The 19,887-nt window shown below is 41.7% G+C and overlaps 1 protein-coding gene across 1 annotated transcript in view; it reads right to left on the reverse strand.

Annotated features, from left to right (window-relative positions):
- The window catches only part of zfhx3 (zinc finger homeobox 3), a 333,992-nt gene that overhangs the window by 282,347 nt on the left and 31,758 nt on the right, over positions 1–19,887 (reverse strand). The window contains exon 4 of the mRNA XM_034680500.1: positions 11,364–11,426. The gene's annotated coding sequence lies outside the window, so the exon portion shown is untranslated. The remainder of the gene's footprint in view (positions 1–11,363; positions 11,427–19,887) is intronic.

Consider the following 19,887-nt stretch of genomic DNA (forward strand, 5'->3'; position numbering starts at 1 on the left):
CCCTTATGTTTCAAAACAGGTGCGCTTAATATGATCTTATAGAGGCTTTCCTTCAGTAGAACATACATTCATGTTTATTATGGCCTCGAAATTAAAATACTCAACCACAAAACAATGTGAAGTAAAGAGAAAGAAGGACTGAAGGATAAGATGCAGAGACGGACAGATCAAAAAAAGAGGGACAGGGAAGGAAGATGCACATCAGCAACTCATAGTGCCCTCTTCTGCTCGCAAGCTGTAAGATACAGGTAGTTCTTCCTTTTGATCATCAAAAAATACAACCTGATACAGAACAAAAGTCCTGCTTCTTTCTCCACAGTTCTGCATAAAACATGACAGTATATATCCTTATATCTCTGCATTATTAAAAAAACAGGTTTCTCATGTATCCATCTGTCCGTCCAATTCACCTGACCTCAGACATCTCCTCCATCTTGCACTAGAAATAACCATTTCAAGACAAAGTAAAGAGATGCTCTCTACTCTGTGGACTGTCACCATTAAAATAAAAAATGGCGGACCCGAGGCCGGAACAGAAAGCATGCATGACACAGTTTATATGTAAAAAAAAACAAAAAAACTGTCACAATAAAATCTCTCTGAGAGCTGGTACACATCTTAGTCGGGAAATCATATATACTTTTAAAATCAGCAACAATGGGAAGCAAAGTGGATGCACAATCATGTCTGTACCCTGAGCTGTGGCTCCGTCCAGCTGCTGCATGTGACACCAGCTGAGTCCAAACCTGCTTCTCAAAATGACATGTGTATATGACCTCTGTGTCTCTATTTGTAACTATTCCTCTTGTTACTCTAAATAGTTAGCATCAATGTTCTATACATTGATGTCTTATGTGCTTTACATTTTGATAAAAGGATATATTCTGCTTGATTTCATACTCTAGTTTTGCAGAAAGATAATCTTTATTTTCAAAAATGTAAGCTTAGTCTCCACTTTTTTTAACACTGGAAAAACTTGACTAGGTTTTTAATAGTTATAAGACACAATAACATCCCGTGTTAAATTATCTTACATAACACTTCTGCACAAAATCAGTTCATACTAGCACGTCACTCAGGGATGCAAGAATTCATGTAAAAATAACCCAGTGGTTATTGTAAACTGCATTAGAAAATTGTCAGTGTAGGTATTGAAGTTCTCAGATTTAATAGGATGTACTGTGTTAGTGAAACTTCATTGTGTTTGCATACAAAGAAACATTATATTGGTACATCTGCAGAGAGTGTATACTATGAGTGTAAGTAGGGTCTTCTTCCCTGAAATGTTAAATGTGTACACGAGAAACGGATGGCGAGCAGACATCTGTGTGGCTGTGAAATGATGACCCATTTTTAAACCCATATTTGATTACCTGGTTTTATTAAAATTGGATCCAAAGAGACCCGTTCCCCATTTGAATTTAATGAAGGCTGTGTGGCTGACAGGAGGCTTTTGATTTATACACTGTTATTAAATCCGACAAGAGAGCCAGCCAGGTAAGCAGACAGAGAGGCAGGAGGAGGAGGAGGAGGTGGGGGTGGAGAGAACAGGACCCAGAATCCTGGCCCTGCACCATGCAGGTATGGATACAGTCAGAGTCCAACAGCCTCCCTCCCTCAACCCCCCCACCCCCCACCTCCCACCTGCTCCACTGTGAGGAGTGCAGGAGCAGAGAACAGCCAAGGACACATGCTGTGTGGCACCCCTCTCTCACATCCCTCTTCCTCCTCTGATACCTCCTCCATTATTCATATTAAAATACAGACTGATACAAAGATGAATAATAAATGCAGTCAACACAAAACAAAAGCTGGCAGAGCAGACCAGTGCTGTCAAGGTGGTCACTGGATAGAGAATGAAAATGTATTGCATCTATTCATCTTAATAACAGGGTATATTTAAGACATAAACACATTGAAATTTCAGTACATATACATAATATTCTTGATACAGCTTGTGCTTTTCTTAAACTTTAACTATTTTTTTTAACTACACGCACTAAGTGATGTCTAATTCTGTTAAATACTGCCGATGCTGCAAATTAGAACAATATAGTAGATAAAAAATTAAATCTAAAAATCTAAAAAATGTAGTTCTTTAAAAAGCAAAATAACTCTTCTTTTTTTTGTAGAAGAAACGTGATACCTCGCGGAGTCCTTGGAGTATTTCCTCTTTGAAACTTCAAAGCCAAAGTAGCTGTCTAAAACACATCAGCACACTTACTGTAGGAGATCCTCACTCTTACAGTCCTGGGCTACACCACTGCTACTCCAAATCAAAATCATTCACCTCTGCTAAGACCTGGTCCACAGCCTTATATGACAAAGACAGTCACAAAAAATAAATCTTTCTGGCTTTTTTTCCTCTCTCTCTCTCAGGGGTAAGAGATGAACATGTGGCTGCACAAAGAGAAGCTGTTCTACCTCCAGCTTTGGAGAGAGAATCAGTGAGTGTTTGAAGCTAACTAAAATGTTTTCCTGGAGGTCAACAACTCGTAGAAAGTGTAAACTCCAGGTGGGCAAACTTAATAGAAATTTACTCAACATGAAGAGTTGAATAAATGATTAATATTCAGTATCATCACCAACAAAATTGATACAAATCATGAAAGAAGCTGACAAAAAATCTGAGAAAAGTCTATCAGATTTCACAAAGTGTGCCCCTTCAAAGCTGATTAGATAAGTGCCTTAATCTTCAAATGGGATTTTTTTTTTATTAGTGCTGTCATTTATTTCTAGCACTTCAGACAGCATGATTCAAAATGTCCTTGATGTTTGCTTAGTGATTAATATTGGGAAGATTTGTCATGCAGTGTTTCACAATTAATATGAGCTCAACAAACTGAACGTCTGCCTGAATATCTATTATAAAAGAAAACCGGGTGAGGATTGCATTTTGTTTTTAATGTTTTGCTCGAGCAGAGCACTGCTGTCATGCCTGCTTTTTTTTCAGGATGTCAGACAAAAAGAGAGGAGAGATGGAGAGGGAGGGATCCTGGAGGATGGGAGGAGGAGGAGAGGTAGGTGGGTGTAGGGAGGGTGAGGAGAGATGGAGGGGCTGCTGACATGCACTTGTCTCCAATCTCTTCGAATCCATTGCACAATTCATCTGCTTTGTCTCTACTGCCACGGCTGAGGACAATCAGACCAGACGCCCATTAGATTCCTCATACTACCCCCCCCTCTATGCACCCCCCACCCCTTTGCCCCTCTCTCTCTCTCTCTCCCCCAACACCTTTTTTTCATGTGACATGCTGACTGAAGGAGAGGAGAGGCAATTCACAAGCCTCCCCAAATGGGGGAAATGTCAGGAAGGGAACCCACATCAAAACCATGTTGTCATGGAGATACAGTATGGTCCAGAAATTACAGGCTAACACATAGGCACTCAGGATATACAATATACACACACGCACAGGCTTTTATGCACACACTGATAAATACATTTGCTTTGTGGATTTTTTTTTGGCAAACAAAACATATATAGCAACAGCAGAGGGGAAAAAGGCTTTTGTCTGCCACCAGTTCTTTTTGTTTTTTTACTCTAAATTTACACCCTCAATTGGATTTTTATGTGACTGTAAATATGAATGGGAAAATAAAAATCAAACACAAAAAAATCTAAATTTGATAATTTCTTTGCAACTGATAAAATTAATTATCTCATTTTTGACAGAATATTATATGAAGTCTAATTTCTGCATTTATTTAAATAAATAAAGATTCATGTTTATGATTTACAAGAAACATTATTTTTTAAATGTGGTAAATTGAAGATATTATTTATAATATATTTTTTCTTTGTTAAAAGAGGTGGTAATTGGTGACCTCTTAGATAATTATGGTATTCATGTAAAAAAAAAAAAAGTCTCCATTCACCCAGACGTTTTTTCATAAAAGCCACACATGAATCCAGAAGTGCCATTTTATCAGGATATTCAATACCAGTGAAATCGACTCGGATGCTTAGCACGGATGTGTAAATGCTCCCGCTTCAGGGAAATTCTACAGCAAGGTCACGTGACCACCGTGCCCATCCACAGTAGCCATTCCTCAGCCGATAGTGTTATCAGACAAACAGCGTCCCTGGAACGCTTGGCATTTCAATGATCTCTTCTTGCGAAAAAAGGCAGAAAGAAAGAGTGAAGGGAGGAAAAAGATAAAAAATGTGCTCTTTCACCTCACTTGTTTAGGAGGCTGCCAGCACTGAAAGCAGAACTAAACCAGCTCTGCCATAGTGCAAGAGGATCTTCCATCCCAACAGTCATATTCATACACTATGCGGCCTTGCTGGGGTCACTTTTATTGAGGTTACTCTGCTCTGCAATACATAAAAAAAAGAGGAGATTGACGGATATTAATGGTATATGTGGCATAGTTACTGCTGTAAAACCCCTTCTTTGCCCTCCCTTTTTTCTTTGTTTGGCCAGAGGAGCTGAAGGCTTAGGGATAAAGGTACTGCTCAAATCATGAGACAGGGATAAAGGCAGAGAGAGATAGCGAGCTCTGACCCAACGACAGAGCAGTGGATAATTAAAACACCCAGGGCCCCCAAACTGCCCTCATCCATCTCTCCCTTCTTTTTCTCTCCTTTTCTTCCTCCTCTCACAGACTAAGCTTCCTCCTCCTCCTCCTCCTCCTACCAAGAAAACACACACACATTCTAACATTCTCAGATAACAAAAACATACAAGGCGACACAAATGCAGATTGAGACAATGTTGGATTTCTAGCAGTGAGATCCGCCATTGACGGGTCCTCTGGGTAAAATCTACAGAAGCAGAAGCACGCACATCGCTCCCACTGGCTCTGTGCGATCTGTTTATTTTTCATTTGTACATTTTTAAGGATCATGAATGATTCCTGTTTTTATCTGATTACTCCCAGACAGTCTGCCTCCACTGCCTCATAAAAAAACACAAAGAATCGGAACAAAATGGCACACAACCATGTAGTCCTTTTAATTGAACAACCCTCCCTGTGCTTTTGCTTATATTTCATATCACATTCACTCCTGGACTGATGCACTTTAATCAGATAAATAAATCTCGACTAAGGATATTATTACTGCTGTTATTATTTACAGGCTGTAGTAAATGGCTTTGCTTTCTACGGGAATACATTCCTTCTGTTTGGACAAACATCAATTAAAAATGAACTGAGAGGAAATTAAGCAGAATGTAAAAGAAAGGCATGCCTGCCAGAGAGAAGATCAGAGAGTTTCTCCACACCACCATGAAGAAAGGAAAAAAGACAGCCATGTCTGTATATCATCTACGTATAGAACATCCAAGCGAGGGACAGGGCATGTGTGTGTGTTCGTGTTCGTGTGTGTGTAAGTGTGCCTCTCTGCTTATGTCAGGTGATCACAATGTTCCAACCATGAATTGCAGCTGCTAGCCATGCTCTCAGGCAGGCCACACTGCCCTCTCTTGGTGGCTCCAAGAACATGCTGCTTAAAACTAAACAATTAGATCATCCTTTTCATTCTTTTCTTCTTCTGTGTGTGCAATTAAACACTCAAAAAAAAAAAAACCTTGGTGATAAAAACGACTGCATGCTACTTCCTTATGATTTACTCTTGAAAATATTTCCGTTTCTTTTTATTCTTGATGAAGTGTGACCGACTGGACGCACCGCTTAAAACAGAGCCGTCTCCATACGTCATCTGTGTGGTCGTTGACCTAGCACGAAAAAAGCGGCACGGCATCCTATGAACAGCCTTGTGTGTGAGTGAGGAAGTGTGAAAGCTGTGCTGTGACTGGGGAATAGCAGCTCAAAAGGACCCCCACACATTGGCCAGACTGAAGTCATTACCAGCAGGCCCTTTGATTTCCACATGCAAAAAACCTCAGGTTGAAGACCAATATGTCGGTCCCCCAGGGGTACGGTTTCTGCTGCTGTGTTCATGTGGTAGGACTGCCTGACCGCGCAGCACAGATTCAGGAAGAAAAGAGGGCAAAGTGCTAGCACTGATGAATTTTGAATGTGTTGGAGATGATTTATTAGAGCACTTAAAAGATCTGTGGGATGTCCTTCACACCCTGCTTGCCCTCTAATAGACCCCAGAGTGAAATGACACTGTCTTCACAAACCATGGCAGGCTAAAGAAAGATTTTAATGCCACATTTATACAGTATACTCTTAAATAAAGTACACTTGTACTGTGTCTTTACAGTATTTGCCTGGAGAGAGGGTCCAGTCAGTGTGGGAGGTACTTGCTTTCTGCATGATTAAGATTTTGTTGGGCTGCAGCTAAAGAGGCCAGCCGAGAGGTCAGGGGGCGTGAGAAAAAAATCACCTGCTGAACACTGACCCGCTTGGTCAACGGCGAGGTTTGTCTGGCTCACTGTGTGTGTGTGTGTGTGTGTGTGTGTTTGTGTGTGTGTGTGTGAGTGTGTGTGTGTGTGTGTGTTTTTGTTTGTTTGTGAGTGTTTGTTTGTTACAGTTTGACACCAAAAGCGACCTCAAGAAAAATGAAGCACACCAAAAAAACTCAGCTACTCAAAACTTTTCTTATTTAAACATGGATTTCTGACCCACACGTTTAAGAACACACTTTCTATGATTTCTGCTCCACACTTTAGGTAAACCAAGCTTATGTAATTGTCTTGTTTAGCATCAATCTGTTTATACAACATCCTTCTTGTGTGTACTCCTAACAAAGAGGTTAACCTCTACTTAGGGCAAGTAAATGAATATAAATACATTTTTAAATATATTAACTATTCATTGCTGGTTAATACAGTCATGTTTGATGAACCAAAATACGAGGAACATATAATTTTCAGGCTGCTTTTAAAAAGATTTTACCAGAATTGTTTGGCAAACAAACAAACTTATTATTATTACAAACTGGTGTGGCACTTTGCATTTAGTTGGCAAAAAATCTTTGAGCATAAAAAAAATCTAATTTGCACAGAGATGGAATAAGAATAAACAAATGTGGAGAAATAAAATTGTACACACAGACATTTAAATAAATATGTATTTGTATGATTTTAAGTAATACCTGTGAGCTAGTGGTATCTCAAAATAGCGATTCAGAGAAACCTTTTGGCACGTAGCGCCCATCATGGCACACAGTGGCAGCTAGCAAGGCAGCTCCCTGCACACCTGAGCCTAGCAGAGAGGGTTAAAGTCAGCGACAACGGATCTAGCAGCTTTAGTCCCCAGAACAGCCAGCTTACACAGATAAGTGGGCCAGGCTGGATAAGCCTCACTAAAGTATTCTATTACAGTGCCAATTACCCCTCAGTAAATAATATGGGGATGTAGAGGAAGCCACTGACAGGAAGTGGAGTGTGTGGAAAGAGTCTAAAAAATCTTTATTTTTGTATGTTTCCCTAAATAACATTTTAAGCTGCAGATGTTTAAATGTAAAATTTAAGAATTTTTTCTTTTCTCAGGGATGAAAGTGGAGTCATTGCATTAAAGGTTGTGTATCCCTCATGATATGTAGCAGGTGATCTCAGCCCTCAAGTGTTTCATCATGTACGCGGAGTGCAGCCGAGTCCACTGTGGTCAGGCCTCAGCCGAGGCCTGACTGGCTGTGGGGCCTGAGCAGCCTCTCACAGCAGACACCCACAAACTGGGCTCTCTAATAGGGACAAATTGGCAATGTCTGTGCGGGCCGGTGCTGTGTGCTAGGAGCTGTGAATTGATAGTGATGCCTAATGATCCCCCTGGGTAGATCAATACCAATAATCCTCTTTCCCGCCTATCCTCCTCATTGACTATAGAGAACCTGGAGGAGCTGGTGGAAAACTGCAGCCCAGAGTGACAGGGCCACGAGTTCAAGGCAAGGGCTCCTACCAACTCTCACACAGGCTCACAAACTTTCACTTTCCACACGATGGAGAATTGAAGTCAGAAGCTTTCACAGAGGATAATGTGGATGTTTTTTTTTCTGATTCCTTGACTCTGAAATAATTTTCAAAGAACACAGAAGATCCAAGCTGGGGATTACAGATGCACGTTTGCAGACTGACACCAAAAATCACTCCAATAAAACACAGTCATGCTCCCCACTACCAATATTCACACTCAACCTCAGAATCAAATGAAAGCTTTATTCTAATGTACCAGGTGATCAATATTTATTCTCCTTTTATGCATTTATTAGTGAATTCAATTTCATCAGCCAGTGGGGTCTACTTTCTAACAATTATGTGTGGAGCACTCAAGCCACAGGCTCCAAAAACTTCAATGGAGATAGGTTGATAAAAAAGAAAATCTGTTCAGTTATGTACTTACACGACATGTTCAATATTTGTTCTCTGTGTGCTGTTTAACAGCCAAACACTCAACAATGCTGATTCACAGTTTGTGTTTCTGTAACATAAACAAAACGTTTATTTTCTCTGCTGTAGAACGGTGTTTCAATAAAATATTTATTTAAGTCTGATAATTAAATCATGTGTGATTGATCCGAAAAGTCTGGTGTTCATCGAGCATCAGGAAAAGCTGGAAGTCTATATTTTACTGAAGGTAAAAGGGAGAAGCTGGCAGTGAAACTCAGGATATGTTCAGCAGTGCAGGGGTGAGGTGAAGCATGCAGTCCCAATAGACCTCTGTGTGCATGTGTGTGTGCATGTGTGAGTGTGTGTGTTGTAAAGCTCTGCAGTCATAAAGCCTCACATCAGCCTCTTGCACCCCGTGGTCGGCAGCTGATTACTCCCACCAAACACATCCATACACTTTATCCCAGCTGTCACAGTGCATACTCATTACCCCCTGCACCAGCCAGCTGACTCCACACGGCCACACCCGCATGGACACAGCTCCGGGGCCACACCGGGGACGACTGAAATCAGGAACTAGAAAGACATATTTAATATTTTCTCCTCTTTTCCCAAATTCACTAGAAAATGTGACAGCATTGGTGCTTTGATGATTGGAAACCTAATGCTAAGAACACCTCTAAATAGAGGTTTCTTCAGGGTAATATGTAATATCATTTGAAATCTATGTTCATCAAGGTTTTAACATCTTAATAATTACTTCTTTGTAAATGTGTGTAAATAAATCTATAAATACAAAACAGGTTCTACTGATGCATCCTGATGTCTTTATTAACTATTGATTTTTGTGTCAATCAGATCAACTTCTCCTCTTAAGAATGAACTAAATCATGACCAAACAGAGGAGACAAGCATCAGGCAAGAAAATCTGGATCTGTGTAGTACACCTCAAATCGATCAGAGAAGGAAGGTAGTGTGAAAAACGCAGGTTTAGTGAGATGAGACACATATCCATCTCTGAAACAAGCCCCTGTACTGCCCTGGTCCTCAATGAGGAAGCAATCCCAAATCTTACACGCAACCCAGGTCTGTATGTGAGTGTGTGTGCATGTGTGTATGTGGCAGGGTTTCTATCATTGCTGGGTTGGGAAATGACAAGAGTGACACACTCCAGCTCCTGTCACACAGTAGGTGTTTCTCCATGGAGACCCAGGTGTCGTGTCTCAGATCTTTTCGGCTTCATAAAAACACTGCTTTAGCCAGTGCATCAATCGATGATATACTCCGTACGCTTTTACTGCCGCAACACACAGCCACTTTAGTGCTCTGTGTCAAAGGCCATGACAATTTAGATCAAAGCTGAGGGAAAAAATATCACATCTACAGTATATGGTTTTTATTTCAAGCGAAATATATCCTTGAAATCCAGCAAAAAAAAAAAAGAGAGTAAGTGTAAGCAGACAAAGTATTGTCAGACCGTGATGAAAAGAAAAGTAGAAATAAAGGGAGAAATCGGAGAGAAAGGAGTTGACGGTACAGTAATCACTTCTGTGTGATCCTCTAACCCTTTTCTTGAGCAGGCCAAAATGTGAAGAGATATTCTTTTTGTTTTGTTTTATTGCGGCCTTCGCACAATTTTTCTAACTTTAAGAAGCACAGAGTGGCTTTTAGAGAGGGCCGGCTCAGAGCGTTCTTTTATCATTATGAAGTAATGCTTTTTGTCATTCTGTGAAACTGCAAGAAAAGACAAGTTCTATATTTTTTTAGAACTAAAAAGCTGAGAAAATTTGAAAAAAAATGAGGAAATTGTTTTTGATTAAAAAAAAAAATCTAATTAAATATTCTGAATGCTTTTTTGGATTCCATGTTTAACAGGCTGAACCCATCAGTGAAGATGCCAACAGTCAAAAGTATATAAAACTAAAATATGCAAATATAATTAAGCTCATTGCAAACTCTGATCTGGTGTTGTAATCAAATCAAGCACAAAAGGTTATTTCAATCAGCGTTCCTGTGATGTAAAAAAAACCTGAAAGAATGCCAGTTTCTCCTCCCTACTTGTTCCTCTTATTTGCCCCTCATCCCCCTGTCCCTGCCACCCACTATAGCAAAGTGCAGCGCTTAAACAGGAGCATTTAATTCATTACATCATTATGTCATCTCATACTAATCTGCGCAGTGGCCTCCACTGCTTTGACATGCAAATGGATTAGAAAAACGTCTGGGGAGGTACAGAGGGAGGAGGGAGGGGGCAAAACAGCAATCATCACGTCTTGTCAATGGGGCGAAAATATGCCCTGAAGCTGCTCTTGCATTTTTTCTCTCCGTTCTCTTAAACTGTATTTTTCTATCTGTTTTTTTTCTTCTCCCCTCCCCGGCTCTCCTCTTCTCCTGCTCCATCTTTGTCAGCAAATGCCCCAAACAAAGCAAATGGCAACATCACACCCAACCCTGGCAATCTGCTGAGGATCAGGCTCCCTATGGAGAACATATAAACAATAAAGCGTGTAGCGCACACTCACGCCGAGCCCCCTCCCGTTTACACATGCCCCCTCATCTGCATATTCACAAAAAGGCCCCTCTGGCTTTTCCCTCATCAGCAAACCCCTCCCCAAAGCCTCATCAGCACACGCCGGGTTGACTACGGGAAAGACAGGCAGGCAGGCTGGCAACGTGTGCCGGCTGGGACCACACACACATACACACACACACACACATACACACACACACACACACACACACACACACACACAAACACACGCACACATCAACATGATACACAAATACACACAAATGCACAAAATCAATTTTTTGCACCCGCGCCCGTATATACAAATGTGCAATGGCAGAGTAAACAGAGAAATCAGAAAGAGAGTTAGTGAGATCTGGTGATGTGAGCGCCGGCCATGCTCATCTAATTTCCACCCCTCCTTCCCCTCTCTTCCTCGCGCCCCCCTCACCCCCCCTCCACCTCCTCCCCTCGTCTCTCTCTCCTCTCATCATCAGGTACCTGGTGACGAGCGGCCCGTGATAATCCGCAGCCTCTAACCAATCAATCAGCAGCGGCGTAATCAGCGGCGTAGAGAGGGAGAGAAAGAGAAAAAAAAGCCCATAACTTACCCTGGGTCTCCTCCAGTCTGCTTCAGCACGAGTAGAGGTCTGGTCAGGGCTCTTTGGCTGCAGCTGTGTGGAGTAGTTCACCAGAAATACTCACATTCTATCCCAAATTCTTTTTTTTTTTATCTAAATTGATATTTTTCACTGCATCATAAACATGTTACCAACATATAAAGCTCTCCCCCTCCCTTTTTCCTATTTCACTCTGACTCTCACTATACCTCTCTCTATTCCTCCCTCTCTCCCTTCCTGTCACTCTCTCTCCCTATTTCCCTCTCTCCTCCCTCAGTGTCTGCCTGTTGCAACAGTGTGGACATATACACACACCATACAGTGGAGATATATATTAAGAAGCATGCATCTCTGTGCAGAAGATAGCAAAAGGCTCGCTGGTGTGATATCCTGCAGATCTGCTGGACCCTGTGTGTCTGTGTGTGGATGGGATGGGGGGGTGGAGGTGGTGGTGGGAGGGAGTAGAGAAAACCAAGGGAGGGTCAAAGCTAAATGTTCTACAAAGAACAGGGGGACCGAATTGAGTTTTTTTCTTCTTTGAACCAAACACATATTCCCTCCCTCCTCCTTTTTCCCCCTCTATTTATTGCCCCCCCCTCCAAACTCCATCTCTTCCCCCCCATCCCCTTCCCCAAACCTCCCCCTTCTCCCCCATTTCTGCTCATAGGCATTCCCCCTCTCCAGACATCAGCATCCTTTGAGGGGGTTAGCTGTCTGCAGGAAGAGGAAGAGGTAACGCCGCCTAGCAGCCTTGTACATTTTGCCTTGAGGGTGAGATAGCGGAAAAGCCATGTGCTATCATCATTTTTTGAGGTGTGCAGGAAAAGTAAAGACAAGAAAAACATACTGGTTTTACACAGCTCCCCAAAAGATCTGATGCTGAATTTAGCATAGGATTACACAAAACCTCTCTTCTGAAACCTCTGAACAGAACCCCCATTTCTACAGACTCTGTGATTCCTCTCCTCCCCCTCACCAAAGAACGAGATGTAGAAACTCCACACAACCTGCAGCGAGGGCATGGAGCCTAAGTTTAGTTCTACAATAGAGCTCAAGCAAACACGCACGCGGAGAAGAAAATGTAGCAACTGTTCAAGCAGTCTCTCCATGGAGATATTCTTGAAAGAGTACATGTGCTCTGTGTTTCTGTATCCCTGAACATGCAAACAGCTCTGTCCGACTGTCCTGTTGTATCAGAATGTCAGGAGGAGGTACAAGAGGGTCCAGACAGCACAGACAACACAGTCTACAGGAACCCTGTACAGTTAGGAGGCCCTACTGTACAAGCTAAGTAGCAGCTAAGGCATGTAGCCTTCCATCAAGAAGGAAAACAGCCCAAATGGAACATAACAATGCACCCAAAGGACTCACAGGGATCCATCTTTCCCTCATATTAGGGTGGAGGTGGATGAGTGAAGGGAGGGGAAGGTGGTCCCCTCAGAGTACCATCTGTGTGCAGTGCTGTTTTATTAATTTTGTGTATTTCTATAGCTACAGCTCACAAACCCGTCAACTGCGAGTCTCCTCTGCCTCCTTGACCCACAGACCAAACCCCTCCACCCTCACCCCCTCTGTCAGTGCAAATAAACACACACACAACCGCACATGCGCACACAAACCCTTGCACACACAGAGCCCACCAATTTACTCCAGCTCCCTCTTTTTCAGGGCGACTGCAGCAGATTACTCTGCATGGTTGTGTGTCCCCCACCATCACCACCTCACCCCTTTGAGGAGAAGGAAGGTGGGCTACACCTGCAGAGCACATGTACTCTTCAGTGGCCGCACAGGGATCAATGGCAAACACCGATGTTACAAAAAAACTGCCTGGTCCAAAAGGAAGATTTCAAACACACGTTCCCAAACAACACAGAGCAACCACACCATAAAAATGGACGAGTAGACTGCACAGAGTGACGGTGGTTTTCAAACTCCAGAGATGAAACAAAAGAGGAGCACAGGAGCTAAAGTGCACCAGGGTACCACGCTAGATGAGAAGCCTCCATGTTCTCAATGAGGAGAGACAGAGAATTTACGCAACATGGCAGCGCTGTGTTGTAATGCATCAACCCTACTGAGAGCAGCACTGTCACTACCACTCTTCATCATCAGCAGGAGCAAAACACCAGCCACGCATTGTCTTTGGGTCGAAAAAGAAAAAATGTGTGTGCACGTTCGAGAGCATGCAAAAGTACATTTATGTGCATGTGTTTGTGAACGCGCATGTGTGCTATGTTTGTGTGTATGAATGTGTGTATACGTGTCCGCCTCTCTTGCATCCATATTAAACAGTTTTGGAGGTGACTGTGCTTCCCTGGATGTCATGAATATAAGAGAAAGCATCCATCTTCGTGGAATACAATTTCACAGGTAGTGACAGTAAAACTGACTCCAGCCTCACAGAGAGAAAAGAGACTGAGGGTGGAGGAGAAGGGAGAGGTGCAGAAACACAGACGCAGACAGACGAGGCTGCCAACCATCTTCTTGATTTTTAAGCACGCTGCTCGATTTTCCAGTCGCGTCCCATATTAAACTTAAGACTACCATGTTCTCATCGGTGAAATTCCACTAAAGACTAACCACGCTGATTGATTCAGCTTCATTCAGCGCATGCTGACCTTATTTGAGCTGCAGTTTCTGTGAAATGGGCCTAATATCTGTTTCAAACTCATCAGAAAGACAGATACTAGGTCACTTTGCAAACTTTGTCTCAACCTTAGGAAGTGATTATACTTTAATAGATGCAAAGTCCAATATAAGACCAGATGTAAAACTTTTGAACTTGAAAAATATATTGCATAAAAAAAAGTATTATATTTAATGCAAAGGAAATGTTAACATCTACTGACCTAATTCTGCAAGATTAATAGCTGGAAAGGAAAAGTCCACTGCACCTTTTCTTAGTTGATTAGCTTTAAAGAACACATAATGTAAAGTATTATTCACATATCACACTTAAACTGTGTTAGCCACCATGTTTAATTAATTGTCACATAAAGACACATGCACGTCTTCATTTACAGTGAATTTTCATTAATGGTGTGAAAGTGGAAATTGCAGGTGGGAACTTTCACAATTATACCTAGTACACTGGGTGTAATTAATCTCATTAACTAATCAAAGGGAATTCTTCCTGTCTTACAGGAAAAGTCACAGTATTTAACACCCCGCTAATTATCTTAATCATGTAGGAGATAATGAAGTAATTAGGGCAATTAAATCACAATTAACGCCTAAAGATTGAGTGATAATTTTATTCACAGAGACAGTTTGTGGGTTTAGAGGAGAGCATGCAGTCTGCTTTACTTTACCTGTAAAAAAAAAAAAAAAAAAAAAAAGGGTGGAAAAAACAGCAGACATACGAAAAAGCAATAAGACATAAAATTAGTTGGGGAGAATGGGGCATGACTAATGGTAAATGACAGCTGTCTGAGAGGCCATCACTCTTTTTTGATGATGGAGGGAGATACCCCCTTTGTCACAGCCAATCATTACAGGCTTGAACATAAGCAGAGAAAACAATGTCAACTTCAGGTTGAAAGAATCCAGGAGGCAATGAAAAATTGCACTAAAAGAAACATGGCTCACATGTGAAAACATGTACAGCTGAACTGACAAGCAGCAGATCCCAGACGCTGAGAGGAGCACCATGATAGTAACTGGCTCCTGCCATCTGAGAGTCGAAACCAGGAGGAAACATTACACAACACACTCGGCTCTCTTGTATTTTTCCTCTCGTTGCAAAAAAAAAACACAGTTTCCTCCTACCAAATTCGTGCACGTCTCAAAAAAGCATTTTGCCAGTTAAAAAAAAAATTAAAAAGTACAGTCCATGCAAGGACATGTGTTTTTCAAGTGTACACACTGTTCCAGTTTTTATCTGTTCAGTCAATTCACGGCTAAAAGATGCACATGTAATTCACAGGAGGAGAAGACATTTTACTGCCATGTTGTATTTCAGGACTCTGTTTGTGTTGTTGTTTTTTATGTTAGTACACGTCTCTGACTTGATCTAATGTGTGTGTGTTTGTGTTCTTCTCCGGCGCGGTTGTGTGACTCTCTTTCTGACCATTGCATTCGCTTCAGCGGGAATCTCCAGGACTCGCCACACGCTCCACGGACACGAGTTGATGAAAAACATGAGTGACAAGATTCATGGCTATCAGAGCAGCTGATGAAAATGGTAAGGCGAGGAGAGGAGGATTCTGGAAAAAAAGAACCCCCTTCTCTCCTTTTTATTCTTTTCAAAGAGGAGACAGAAGATGAGGAATACAGATATGTCAGGAGACACAGAGAGAATAAAAAATAAATAAACACACCGCCCCCTCCATGTGCCCCCCCGCCCCCTTCAGAAACCTCAATACCCCACGCCCGTGTCAGGGGCGAAAGATGTTACCTTTTTTATTTGGTCATCAGCTACCCAAGCAAATAAGAATTAACAATTAAAAAATAATTTCATACTGCGTGAAATTAAATTTAATACTTTTAATTGTTAAAATGTTAAATTAAATTTATGTCACATCATGATGATTTTTCAGTCTTTTTGGTGAAGACATGGGGGAACCGTAAAGTTAGAATGACATCTCGAAAGTACTGAAATAGAAATTAAAATAAATTAGTACACAATTTATTTTAAGAGTAAAATAAAATAAACAGATTTTAAAAAAGAATATTGAAATAACTAAAACCTAAGAAACAAATGTAAATGAGTAAATGTATGATCATCTGAGCAGACTGAAATTACATCAAATGTCCAAGAAGGAAAAACCCTGGATTATTTCCTCCCTGTGCGGGACAACATTTGAGGTGTTTTTCACTCTTTAGTACAGCGCAGGAAAGTCAAGCATGATTCCATCACGCTTGACTTTGCTGTGCGGACACGCCGGGGATTCAGTCCGCTCGCGCTGTGACTTTGGCAGTTGGGCCAGTGCTAAAGCATAACAGCCTCTTTCACTTTCAGCTCCCTCAGCGAGGTCAACTGATTCCTACCAGATGCATCTGTACATAGAATCCATCGTTCCACACAGCCGGGGGAAGCCCCTCTGTTGCGTTTAAATAAACAGTAAAGCATGTCAAAATATAAAAGGGGGACACTCAAATGTCAGAAATTAACATCATTTTGATTTTTTTAAGTGCTGATCAATTTTTCTCAGCAAGAAATAAACCCAAATAGACATTTTAGAAAATTGAAGACAAATGTCAAAATATGTACTGCTCAATTTTTTTTACATTTTGAATTTAGAATAAAAATTCTATGATTTGTGAATACTGTGTACAAATAGAGTTTATGAAAACTTGAATTTTCTTGATGAACATCTAAATTAAACAAATTAAAAAATATATATATATATTTTTCATACCCACATAGGAACACAATGAAAACTTTAGATAAGGTTTTTCTTTTTTATAACAATGTGAAATAAGATAGAAATGGCACACGTCAGGACACCTGTGCAGCAGTCGACAGAATCGGCTCTTCAGCGCAGGACGAGGGGGTGAGGGGGTGAGGGGGGCGAGGGGCTCCAGGGACAGAGGGAGGAAATGGCTGCTGTGTTTGTTTGAGAGGAGGTTAGAAGAGGGGCAGGCTGGATTCTGCTGTGGCCCAGATTTTCCTCCAATCCCTTTTGTCTGTTCACTCCATGTTTGAGTGGCTTTATAGAGAAATTGCTTTTATTGTGTCCACTCAGGAAAACCAAACGCAAAAACACCTCCAGCATTCAGTCTGGAGACAATGCTCACAAAAGCAGCGAGGAAATGAGTTACCAACCAAGATCAACGCACCCACAATGTGTTGTAGTTTCCTCTCTGCTATTCTAAACGGCATCTTTACTGTTAATGAAAACCTCGCCACATGTTGCTGCTTCACTGGAAACTTTCTCTGCGCGTGATGCACCTCGATCAAAAAATTCTGGAAGGTGCGAAAGTGGAAAGACCACAGAGGTAAATCTGACAGCGTGGAGCGGAAAACAGAATAAACATGTGTTTGTTTTGGAGAAGGGGAGCACACACTCAGACCTTTTCTGATCTTCAGGCTGATAGATGCACAGCCCAGGCCCGAGGTAATATAGTGACAGTGCAACACACTAAACTACACAGCGGCAGGATCCACTGTTGCCTTTCTGACCCTCTGTTTGGAGAAGGGTCGCAGGTGAAGTCGGTAGCAACTTACTAAAACACACAAGCTGAATAGTATCTTCTAAAGGTCAATAACAGGAGGTGCCAGAGAGCGCCACACAGATACTGGTGCCTTAAAAGTTGAACACTACAACAGATAGTCTGGGAACAAGGAAAAGGAAAGGTGTCTATGAACTGTAAGTGTTGCTGAAATCATGAACATGAATCAGGGGTGTTTCATGTAAACATTTTGGTGTGTTTGATTTTAAGTGAAGCTGCAAGATAATTACTAAAAATGCTTATTTGAGACTCAAATCATTTTAAAACAAATTCATGTATACATAGTTGCACTGAAAATTGTTTTAACCATTTAACCACTACTTCACATCCAACCACACATTTCCATATATTGACTGATACATCTCTGTTCATTTTACATCTATTAAACCTCAAGGAGATCTGGGAATTACAAAGGACACACAAGGAGACATTTACATCACTGCGGTATCAGGGTTTTTACTGACTGCATATACACAGAGGTTCCATTACTCTAAAATAACCATGCAGGGTTCACTTAGATGGGTCTCTACCAAAAGAACATCTAGCGTAACATAAAAGGCTGAGTACTGCAGGTGAAGCCATATTCACTGTGTAATTCTTTAAACTCACAGAGGGCTTAAAAACACCAAGAGGGAGAAAAAGGGAAGGAGAGAAAACATTTCACATATCGTCATTTCTGTATGCATTACATTTTGTAAATTGTGAAATCGTTGTGAAATCTAGGTTCAGGGCTCTGAGACTGCGCACGTACAGATGAAATAGGGGCATAAAACTGAAGCATTACCATTCACGTTATTATACACAACATTTCCTATTCCATTCTCTTGGCTGAGCAATTTCAATGGCTCCTCTTCCATGCCAGGAGCATTTGTGAGCATAAATGATAACACAGGCTTTTTACAATCAATGTGCACTTCCTTGTTTTCTGGCTTAAGGAAAACCATAAAGCCCTGCATCTGTGTGTGTTAAATGAAGTGTGCAGCAACCACAGGAGTGTGTGTGTGTGTGTGTGTCTGCGCACATGCACATGTGTGGGTTAGCATGGTTGTATGTGCATGCTTACTCACACATGTTAGTGCTGAGGAAGTGGCAGGCTAAAGCTGCATGATGGTGGAGGACACTATGTGGTGTATTTTTTTTGTTTTCCATGATCCGGTGTATTTTTGGGTGGATAATGCTAACACACCATAAAATGAAATGAAAAATCTGAGCGGTGCAGAGGGAAAAAGAGTAAGGACAGGAAGAGAAAGAGAAGAAAAGAAAATGATAGAGTGCTTTCTTACTAAAACCACCAGTCAATGAATCTCAAAACTGTAGTGTTGAGTGTGCTGCTGTAGTGCCTAACTCATCCTCGTGTCCTGTGTCCCTTTAGAGAGAGAACATGAGCACACATTGTAGGGCTAGATCAACACTTCACCTTGTCTACAACAAAAACAGACAGCTGAATTCTGTTCATTGCAATTCACTGACTCTCTGCTGTTCCTGTTCAAAACTCGGCCCACAAACAATTCACGGCTAGCTGGTCAGCTGTTTCTTTGATAATTTTGTGCGGATGTTTTCTTGTGCATCTTTTAATGTCTGAAGGATGCCAGGGTACAGATGTCGCCTGTGCATGGGGTTATCTTTGGGCTTATCATGTCAAGCAATACAAATTCATTTCATATTCATCCGAATGGTTGTTCTCTGCAGGGGGTTCATGGCGCTACCTATCCCACTCCCCCTTTTTCTCTTTGATTTGGCTCATTTGAGCGCTGCGGTCCCCGGCAGCTTGTTAGAACTGCCACCTCGGTGACTCTGCCCCCTGGATGGCGAAGGAGGGAGAGGGAGGGGGGGTGATGGGGGGGAGATGGCAGAGATGGAAGGGGTGCTCAGGGGCGGTGTGGAGTGAGGGTGGGGGGGGTTGCTGGATGATAGGTTGGGGAGGCCTACCCCAGAGCGCTTTCACAAGTCACGGGTGAGCAAGCAAGGTTCAGTGAGTGGAAATGAGGGAAATCTGAAGGAGGCACACCATCTACTGGCTCTGTGAGTGTACTGCAGTCTGCTGTGAGGGACAAGGCATGAGAGAGAAGGAACTCCACTCTGATAGATCAGTAACATAGTTTCTCTCCACTGTTTAAACTGCCTTCAGTGAGGAACTGTCCTCATCCACTGAAATACTAAAAATAGTGAACTTTTTAAAGAATAGAACTTCAACTCTTTCTCCACTCTTTTCCAATGGCTGCCAGAAATCCACAAAGACATAAAGATGTGTGTGAAAAGTATGAAAATCTAATAGTTCACAAAAATGACATGGCCACATGCCAAACGGAGCTGTTCCTTTTTTATTATTGTCGACAAGGTG

The sequence above is a fragment of the Notolabrus celidotus genome, chromosome 3, assembly GCF_009762535.1.
Source record: "Notolabrus celidotus isolate fNotCel1 chromosome 3, fNotCel1.pri, whole genome shotgun sequence".
Classification (NCBI taxonomy): Eukaryota; Metazoa; Chordata; class Actinopteri; order Labriformes; family Labridae; genus Notolabrus; species Notolabrus celidotus.